The sequence below is a fragment of the Tasmannia lanceolata genome, unplaced genomic scaffold (genome assembly GCF_043159265.1).
Source record: "Tasmannia lanceolata isolate RefF3 unplaced genomic scaffold, GAP_Taslan_0.1 ptg000303l, whole genome shotgun sequence".
Classification (NCBI taxonomy): Eukaryota; Viridiplantae; Streptophyta; class Magnoliopsida; order Canellales; family Winteraceae; genus Tasmannia; species Tasmannia lanceolata.
Window position 1 is genome coordinate 102,501 of NW_027518978.1, and position 10,000 is coordinate 112,500.

Below are 10,000 nucleotides of genomic sequence, written 5' to 3' on the forward strand. Positions count from 1 at the left end.
ATTCTTGGGCGCAGATCCCGCATCGTCTCGTCGCGTCTGGGCGCAAACACGTCGCGTCTCGTTGCGTCTTCAGAAGTCGTCGCTAACAGCACCTTTGGTTGCCACTGGTGGTTAGGCTGGTTGGTTGCGCAAACCCTATAGGAGGGTGGCATGCTGGTGGGCGTTTTTGCCCGGATAGGCACTAGAATGTGCAGATTTTGGGCGTTTTTGCCTGGATAGGCTAAGGAATGGGCATGCTTTGGGCGTTTTTGCCCGGATAGGCACCGGAATGCTTGGCCTTGGCTTGTCCTAGCAAGGCATTGCTGGGTTGGGCTCCCTTGGCCTTTTGGGCGCCTTGGACGATGTCTTGCGAAGACCATGGGCACAAGGCCATGGCATATGGTGAGGAAAGGACCACGGTTGCCAAGGTTAGGCACCGGAATGCTTGGCCTTGGCTTGCCCTAGCAGGGCATTGCTGGGTTGGGCTCCCTTGGCCTTTTGGGCGCCTTGGACGATGTCTTGCGAAGACCATGGGCACAAGGCCATGGCATATGGTGAGGAAAGGACCACGGTTGCCAAGGTTAGGCACCGGAATGCTTGGCCTTGGCTTGCCAAAGCAGGGCATTGCTGGGTTGGGCTCCCTTGGCCTTCCGGGCGCCTTGGACACTGTCTTGGGAAGACCATGGGCACAAGGCCATGGCATATGGTGGGGAATGGACCACGGTTGCCAAGGCTAGGCATATAGAGAGGAATCGCATTTTTGCCCGGATAGGCACCGGAATGCTTGGCCTTGGCTTGCCATAGCAGGGCATTGCTGGGTTGGGCTCCCTTGGCCTTCCGGGGGCCTTGGACGCTGTCTTGGGAAGACCATGGGCACAAGGCCATGGCATATAGTGAGGAATGGACCACGGTTGGCAAGGCTAGGCATATAGAGAGGAATGGACCACGGTTGCCAAGGTTGCGCAAGTTTTGGGCATTTTTTGCCCGGATATGCCCAAGTATGCCCCGATAGGCCCGTTACGCCCCGGTATGAACGCGTATGCCCGGATAGACTCGGTATGCCTTGGGATACATGCGTATGCCCCGATAGGCTTGGTACGCCCCGATATGCGCACGTGTGCCCCAGTAGGGCTCGGTATGCCCCGGTATGTACGCGTGTGCCCCGATAGGCCCGGTATGCCCCGATATGCACACGTGTGCCCCAATAGGGGTCGGTATGCCCCGGTAGGTACGCGTGTGCCCCGTAATGCACGTTTCGCAGATCTCCCCGCATGTCCCGCCCCTATATGTAATACTTACTTACTTACTTACTTTCTTTCTTGCTTGCTTGCTTGCTTGCAATGGTTGGGAGTGCCCGGCATGCCCCGCTGCAGAGACCAAGGGCGCAATGACTTGGCACCGCGGATGCCGGGACTCCGGCACTTCCCGTGGCACTGATGGTTGGTTCCAAAGACAAAAGGCCGTGCAAGGCCACCGCACCGCGGATGATTTTGCTCGTGCTGGCGCCGTTGTGTGGCCAAAGAACATGCGCGAATGCTCGTGTCGGAAGGGTTGGTGTCCTGGCCCCGCGGGTGTCACGAATGCTCGGTTGCGAAGACCATGGGACCAGAGCCATGGCACGTCGGATGATGGCTCCAGCTGGCGCCCCGGCACTTTCTGTGGCATTGATGCTCGGTTTCAAAGACAAACGTGCGCAGGGCCAGGGGACCGCGGATGACTGCTCGTGCTGGCCCCGTTGGGCAGCATTGATGGTCGGTTGCAAAGAAAATGCGCGATTGCTCGTGTCGGGGCCCGGCAAGCCAAGGCCAAGCGAGCCATGGCACGTCGGATGATGGCTCCAGCTGGCGCCCCGGCACTTTCTGTGGCATTGATGCTCGGTTTCAAAGACAAACGTGCGCAGGGCTAGGGGACCGCGGATGACTGCTCGTGCTGGCCCCGTTGGGCGGCATTGATGGTCGGTTGCAAAGAAAATGCGCGATTGCTCGTGTCGGGGCTTGGCAAGCCAAGGCCAAGCGAGCCATGGCAACGCGGATGATGGCTCGCTAGTGCTGGCGCCGTGCACAGTGGCCTCGCACACTCGCCCTGCACGCTTCCCTTGCACGCAGCCTTGCACACTAGCCTCGCATGCGAGCCTTGCACCCTAGCCATGCAAACTAGCCTTGCACGGTAGCCATGCACACAAGCCGTGCACATTAGCCATGCGCACAAGCCCCGCACACTAGCCTTGCGCACAACCCTTGCACACAAGCCATGCACTCGAGCAATGCACACAAGCCTTGCACTCAAGCAATGCACACAAGCCCTGGACACTAGCCTTGCACACGGGCCTGGCACACAAGCCTTGGGCACTAGCCTTGCGCACTAGCGTTCCACATGAGCCTTGCACACTAGCCTTGGACACTAGCCTTGCACACAGGCCTTGCACACTAGGCATGCTTGGGCGAGCTGATCCCGCATCAAGTCGACGGGTCTAGGCATTCTTGGGCGCAGATCCCGCATCGTCTCGTCGCGTCTGGGCGCAAACACGTCGCGTCTCGTTGCGTCTTCAGAAGTCGTCGCTAACAGCACCTTTGGTTGCCACTGGTGGTTAGGCTGGTTGGTTGCGCAAACCCTATAGGAGGGTGGCATGCTGGTGGGCGTTTTTGCCCGGATAGGCACTAGAATGTGCAGATTTTGGGCGTTTTTGCCTGGATAGGCTAAGGAATGGGCATGCTTTGGGCGTTTTTGCCCGGATAGGCACCGGAATGCTTGGCCTTGGCTTGTCCTAGCAAGGCATTGCTGGGTTGGGCTCCCTTGGCCTTTTGGGCGCCTTGGACGATGTCTTGCGAAGACCATGGGCACAAGGCCATGGCATATGGTGAGGAAAGGACCACGGTTGCCAAGGTTAGGCACCGGAATGCTTGGCCTTGGCTTGCCAAAGCAGGGCATTGCTGGGTTGGGCTCCCTTGGCCTTCCGGGCGCCTTGGACACTGTCTTGGGAAGACCATGGGCACAAGGCCATGGCATATGGTGGGGAATGGACCACGGTTGCCAAGGCTAGGCATATAGAGAGGAATTGCATTTTTGCCCGGATAGGCACCGGAATGCTTGGCCTTGGCTTGCCATAGCAGGGCATTGCTGGGTTGGGCTCCCTTGGCCTTCCGGGGGCCTTGGACGCTGTCTTGGGAAGACCATGGGCACAAGGCCATGGCATATAGTGAGGAATGGACCACGGTTGGCAAGGCTAGGCATATAGAGAGGAATGGACCACGGTTGCCAAGGTTGCGCAAGTTTTGGGCATTTTTTGCCCGGATATGCCCAAGTATGCCCCGATAGGCCCGTTACGCCCCGGTATGAACGCGTATGCCCGGATAGACTCGGTATGCCTTGGGATACATGCGTATGCCCCGATAGGCTTGGTACGCCCCGATATGCGCACGTGTGCCCCAGTAGGGCTCGGTATGCCCCGGTATGTACGCGTGTGCCCCGATAGGCCCGGTATGCCCCGATATGCACACGTGTGCCCCAATAGGGGTCGGTATGCCCCGGTAGGTACGCGTGTGCCCCGTAATGCACGTTTCGCAGATCTCCCCGCATGTCCCGCCCCTATATGTAATACTTACTTACTTACTTACTTTCTTTCTTGCTTGCTTGCTTGCTTGCAATGGTTGGGAGTGCCCGGCATGCCCCGCTGCAGAGACCAAGGGCGCAATGACTTGGCACCGCGGATGCCGGGACTCCGGCACTTCCCGTGGCACTGATGGTTGGTTCCAAAGACAAAAGGCCGTGCAAGGCCACCGCACCGCGGATGATTTTGCTCGTGCTGGCGCCGTTGTGTGGCCAAAGAACATGCGCGAATGCTCGTGTCGGAAGGGTTGGTGTCCTGGCCCCGCGGGTGTCACGAATGCTCGGTTGCGAAGACCATGGGACCAGAGCCATGGCACGTCGGATGATGGCTCCAGCTGGCGCCCCGGCACTTTCTGTGGCATTGATGCTCGGTTTCAAAGACAAACGTGCGCAGGGCCAGGGGACCGCGGATGACTGCTCGTGCTGGCCCCGTTGGGCAGCATTGATGGTCGGTTGCAAAGAAAATGCGCGATTGCTCGTGTCGGGGCCCGGCAAGCCAAGGCCAAGCGAGCCATGGCACGTCGGATGATGGCTCCAGCTGGCGCCCCGGCACTTTCTGTGGCATTGATGCTCGGTTTCAAAGACAAACGTGCGCAGGGCTAGGGGACCGCGGATGACTGCTCGTGCTGGCCCCGTTGGGCGGCATTGATGGTCGGTTGCAAAGAAAATGCGCGATTGCTCGTGTCGGGGCCTGGCAAGCCAAGGCCAAGCGAGCCATGGCAACGCGGATGATGGCTCGCTAGTGCTGGCGCCGTGCACAGTGGCCTCGCACACTCGCCCTGCACGCTTCCCTTGCACGCAGCCTTGCACACTAGCCTCGCATGCGAGCCTTGCACCCTAGCCATGCAAACTAGCCTTGCACGGTAGCCATGCACACAAGCCGTGCACATTAGCCATGCGCACAAGCCCCGCACACTAGCCTTGCGCACAACCCTTGCACACAAGCCATGCACTCGAGCAATGCACACAAGCCTTGCACTCAAGCAATGCACACAAGCCCTGGACACTAGCCTTGCACACGGGCCTGGCACACAAGCCTTGGGCACTAGCCTTGCGCACTAGCGTTCCACATGAGCCTTGCACACTAGCCTTGGACACTAGCCTTGCACACAGGCCTTGCACACTAGGCATGCTTGGGCGAGCTGATCCCGCATCAAGTCGACGGGTCTAGGCATTCTTGGGCGCAGATCCCGCATCGTCTCGTCGCGTCTGGGCGCAAACACGTCGCGTCTCGTTGCGTCTTCAGAAGTCGTCGCTAACAGCACCTTTGGTTGCCACTGGTGGTTAGGCTGGTTGGTTGCGCAAACCCTATAGGAGGGTGGCATGCTGGTGGGCGTTTTTGCCCGGATAGGCACTAGAATGTGCAGATTTTGGGCGTTTTTGCCTGGATAGGCTAAGGAATGGGCATGCTTTGGGCGTTTTTGCCCGGATAGGCACCGGAATGCTTGGCCTTGGCTTGTCCTAGCAAGGCATTGCTGGGTTGGGCTCCCTTGGCCTTTTGGGCGCCTTGGACGATGTCTTGCGAAGACCATGGGCACAAGGCCATGGCATATGGTGAGGAAAGGACCACGGTTGCCTAGGTTAGGCACCGGAATGCTTGGCCTTGGCTTGCCAAAGCAGGGCATTGCTGGTTTGGGCATTTTTTGCCCGGATATGCCCAAGTATGCCCCGATAGGCCCGTTACGCCCCGGTATGAACGCGTATGCCCGGATAGACTCGGTATGCCTTGGGATACATGCGTATGCCCCGATAGGCTTGGTACGCCCCGATATGCGCACGTGTGCCCCAGTAGGGCTCGGTATGCCCCGGTATGTACGCGTGTGCCCCGATAGGCCCGGTATGCCCCGATATGCACACGTGTGCCCCAATAGGGGTCGGTATGCCCCGGTAGGTACGCGTGTGCCCCGTAATGCACGTTTCGCAGATCTCCCCGCATGTCCCGCCCCTATATGTAATACTTACTTACTTACTTACTTTCTTTCTTGCTTGCTTGCTTGCTTGCAATGGTTGGGAGTGCCCGGCATGCCCCGCTGCAGAGACCAAGGGCGCAATGACTTGGCACCGCGGATGCCGGGACTCCGGCACTTCCCGTGGCACTGATGGTTGGTTCCAAAGACAAAAGGCCGTGCAAGGCCACCGCACCGCGGATGATTTTGCTCGTGCTGGCGCCGTTGTGTGGCCAAAGAACATGCGCGAATGCTCGTGTCGGAAGGGTTGGTGTCCTGGCCCCGCGGGTGTCACGAATGCTCGGTTGCGAAGACCATGGGACCAGAGCCATGGCACGTCGGATGATGGCTCCAGCTGGCGCCCCGGCACTTTCTGTGGCATTGATGCTCGGTTTCAAAGACAAACGTGCGCAGTGCCAGGGGACCGCGGATGACTGCTCGTGCTGGCCCCGTTGGGCGGCATTGATGGTCGGTTGCAAAGAAAATGCGCGATTGCTCGTGTCGGGGCCCGGCAAGCCAAGGCCAAGCGAGCCATGGCACGTCGGATGATGGCTCCAGCTGGCGCCCCGGCACTTTCTGTGGCATTGATGCTCGGTTTCAAAGACAAACGTGCGCAGGGCCAGGGGACCGCGGATGACTGCTCGTGCTGGCCCCGTTGGGCGGCATTGATGGTCGGTTGCAAAGAAAATGCGCGATTGCTCGTGTCGGGGCCTGGCAAGCCAAGGCCAAGCGAGCCATGGCAACGCGGATGATGGCTCGCTAGTGCTGGCGCCGTGCACAGTGGCCTCGCACACTCGCCCTGCACGCTTCCCTTGCACGCAGCCTTGCACACTAGCCTCGCATGCGAGCCTTGCACCCTAGCCATGCAAACTAGCCTTGCACGGTAGCCATGCACACAAGCCGTGCACATTAGCCATGCGCACAAGCCCCGCACACTAGCCTTGCGCACAACCCTTGCACACAAGCCATGCACTCGAGCAATGCACACAAGCCTTGCACTCAAGCAATGCACACAAGCCCTGGACACTAGCCTTGCACACGGGCCTGGCACACAAGCCTTGGGCACTAGCCTTGCGCACTAGCGTTCCACATGAGCCTTGCACACTAGCCTTGGACACTAGCCTTGCACACAGGCCTTGCACACTAGGCATGCTTGGGCGAGCTGATCCCGCATCAAGTCGACGGGTCTAGGCATTCTTGGGCGCAGATCCCGCATCGTCTCGTCGCGTCTGGGCGCAAACACGTCGCGTCTCGTTGCGTCTTCAGAAGTCGTCGCTAACAGCACCTTTGGTTGCCACTGGTGGTTAGGCTGGTTGGTTGCGCAAACCCTATAGGAGGGTGGCATGCTGGAGGGCGTTTTTGCCCGGATAGGCACTAGAATGTGCAGATTTTGGGCGTTTTTGCCTGGATAGGCTAAGGAATGGGCATGCTTTGGGCGTTTTTGCCCGGATAGGCACCGGAATGCTTGGCCTTGGCTTGTCCTAGCAAGGCATTGCTGGGTTGGGCTCCCTTGGCCTTTTGGGCGCCTTGGACGATGTCTTGCGAAGACCATGGGCACAAGGCCATGGCATATGGTGAGGAAAGGACCACGGTTGCCAAGGTTAGGCACCGGAATGCTTGGCCTTGGCTTGCCAAAGCAGGGCATTGCTGGGTTGGGCTCCCTTGGCCTTCCGGGCGCCTTGGACACTGTCTTGGGAAGACCATGGGCACAAGGCCATGGCATATGGTGGGGAATGGACCACGGTTGCCAAGGCTAGGCATATAGAGAGGAATTGCATTTTTGCCCGGATAGGCACCGGAATGCTTGGCCTTGGCTTGCCATAGCAGGGCATTGCTGGGTTGGGCTCCCTTGGCCTTCCGGGGGCCTTGGACGCTGTCTTGGGAAGACCATGGGCACAAGGCCATGGCATATAGTGAGGAATGGACCACGGTTGGCAAGGCTAGGCATATAGAGAGGAATGGACCACGGTTGCCAAGGTTGCGCAAGTTTTGGGCATTTTTTGCCCGGATATGCCCAAGTATGCCCCGATAGGCCCGTTACGCCCCGGTATGAACGCGTATGCCCGGATAGACTCGGTATGCCTTGGGATACATGCGTATGCCCCGATAGGCTTGGTACGCCCCGATATGCGCACGTGTGCCCCAGTAGGGCTCGGTATGCCCCGGTATGTACGCGTGTGCCCCGATAGGCCCGGTATGCCCCGATATGCACACGTGTGCCCCAATAGGGGTCGGTATGCCCCGGTAGGTACGCGTGTGCCCCGTAATGCACGTTTCGCAGATCTCCCCGCATGTCCCGCCCCTATATGTAATACTTACTTACTTACTTACTTTCTTTCTTGCTTGCTTGCTTGCTTGCAATGGTTGGGAGTGCCCGGCATGCCCCGCTGCAGAGACCAAGGGCGCAATGACTTGGCACCGCGGATGCCGGGACTCCGGCACTTCCCGTGGCACTGATGGTTGGTTCCAAAGACAAAAGGCCGTGCAAGGCCACCGCACCGCGGATGATTTTGCTCGTGCTGGCGCCGTTGTGTGGCCAAAGAACATGCGCGAATGCTCGTGTCGGAAGGGTTGGTGTCCTGGCCCCGCGGGTGTCACGAATGCTCGGTTGCGAAGACCATGGGACCAGAGCCATGGCACGTCGGATGATGGCTCCAGCTGGCGCCCCGGCACTTTCTGTGGCATTGATGCTCGGTTTCAAAGACAAACGTGCGCAGGGCCAGGGGACCGCGGATGACTGCTCGTGCTGGCCCCGTTGGGCGGCATTGATGGTCGGTTGCAAAGAAAATGCGCGATTGCTCGTGTCGGGGCCTGGCAAGCCAAGGCCAAGCGAGCCATGGCAACGCGGATGATGGCTCCAGCTGGCGCCCCGGCACTTTCTGTGGCATTGATGCTCGGTTTCGAAGACAAACGTGCGCAGGGCCAGGGGACCGCGGAGGACTGCTCGTGCTGGCCCCGTTGGGCGGCATTGATGGTGTGTTGCAGAGAGCATGTGCGATTGCAAGTGTCGGCCGGGTTTGGGTTCCCTTGGGCTTTCGGGTGCCTTGGACGCTGTCTTGCGAAGACCATGGGCACAAGGCCCCGTCCTGGCCCCTTGTTCGATTCGCTCTCGTCTTGCGCTTGCTTCCAAGGTCCTCCATGACCTTCCCCATGGCCTTGCTAGATCCCCCCCATGACGCATGACCTCTGTCCGTTGATTGGTTTTGAGTGCACACCATGCCCGGCTTGGCACCGTGTTGTCGCGTGAGTGGCATTTGGATCGTGCATGCTGGTGGGCTACCTGCCAATGCGCACAAGCCTTGCACACTAGCCTTGCGCACGAGCCTTGCACAAAAGCCTTGGACACAAGCCTTGCGCACAAGCCATGCGCACAAGCCTTGGACGCTAGCCTTGCACACAAGCCATGCATACAAGCCTTGCTCACAAGCCTTGGGCACTGGCCCATCGCAGTAGCCTTGCACACAAGCCTTGCGCACTAGCTTTGGGCACGAGCCTTGCGCACTTGCCTTGGGCACTAGCCTTGCACACAACCCTTGGGAACTAGCCTTGCGCACCAGCCTTGCCCACAAGCCTTGCACACCAGCCTTGCACACTAGCCTTGCATACAAGCCTTGCACACTAGCCTTGCACACAGGCCATGCTCACTAGCCTTGGGCACTAGCCTTGCACACAGACCTTGGGCACTAGCCTTGCGCACTAGCCTTGCCCACGAGCCTTGCACACTAGCCTTGCACGCAGGCCTTGCACGCTAGGCATGCTTGGGCCAGCAGCTCCCGCATCAAGTCGGCGGGTGTAGGCACGGTTGGGCGCAGATCCCGCATCGCCTCGTCGCGTCTGGGCGCAAACCCGTCGCGTCTCGTTGCGTCTTCAGAAGTCGTCGCTAACAGCACCTTTGGTTGCCACTGGTGGTTAGGCGGGTTGGTTGCGCAAACCCTATAGGAGGGTGGCATGCTGCGGGGCGCTGGAATGCGCAGGCTTAGGGCGTTTTTGCCCGGATAGGCACTGGAATGTGCTGGTTTTGGGCGTTTTTGCCTGGATAGGCTAAGGAATGGGCATGCTTTGGGCGTTTTCCCCGGATAGGCACTGGAATGGGCTGGTTTTGGGCGTTTTTGCCTGGATAGGCTAACGAATGGGGCATGCTTTGGGCGTTTTTGCCCGGGTAGGCACTGGAATGCCTGGCCTTGGCTGGGCATTGCTGGGTTGGGCTCCCTTGGCCTTTCAGGCGCCTTGGATGCTGTCTTGTGAAGACCATGGGCACAAGGCCATGGCATATAGTGGGGAATGGACCATGGTTGCCAAGGTTAGGCAATATAGAGGGCGGTGGGCGAGTAGGCCATGGCGTCACTTGTTTGCCCGTGTTTGCTCCCTTTGTGCGTTGTTTGGTTTTGGGAGCACACCTACCTTGCTAGGCTCGGCGGCTTACCCCTGCCCTTGTGGGTACTGGGTTGCACGTCTGTTTGCAACCCTAT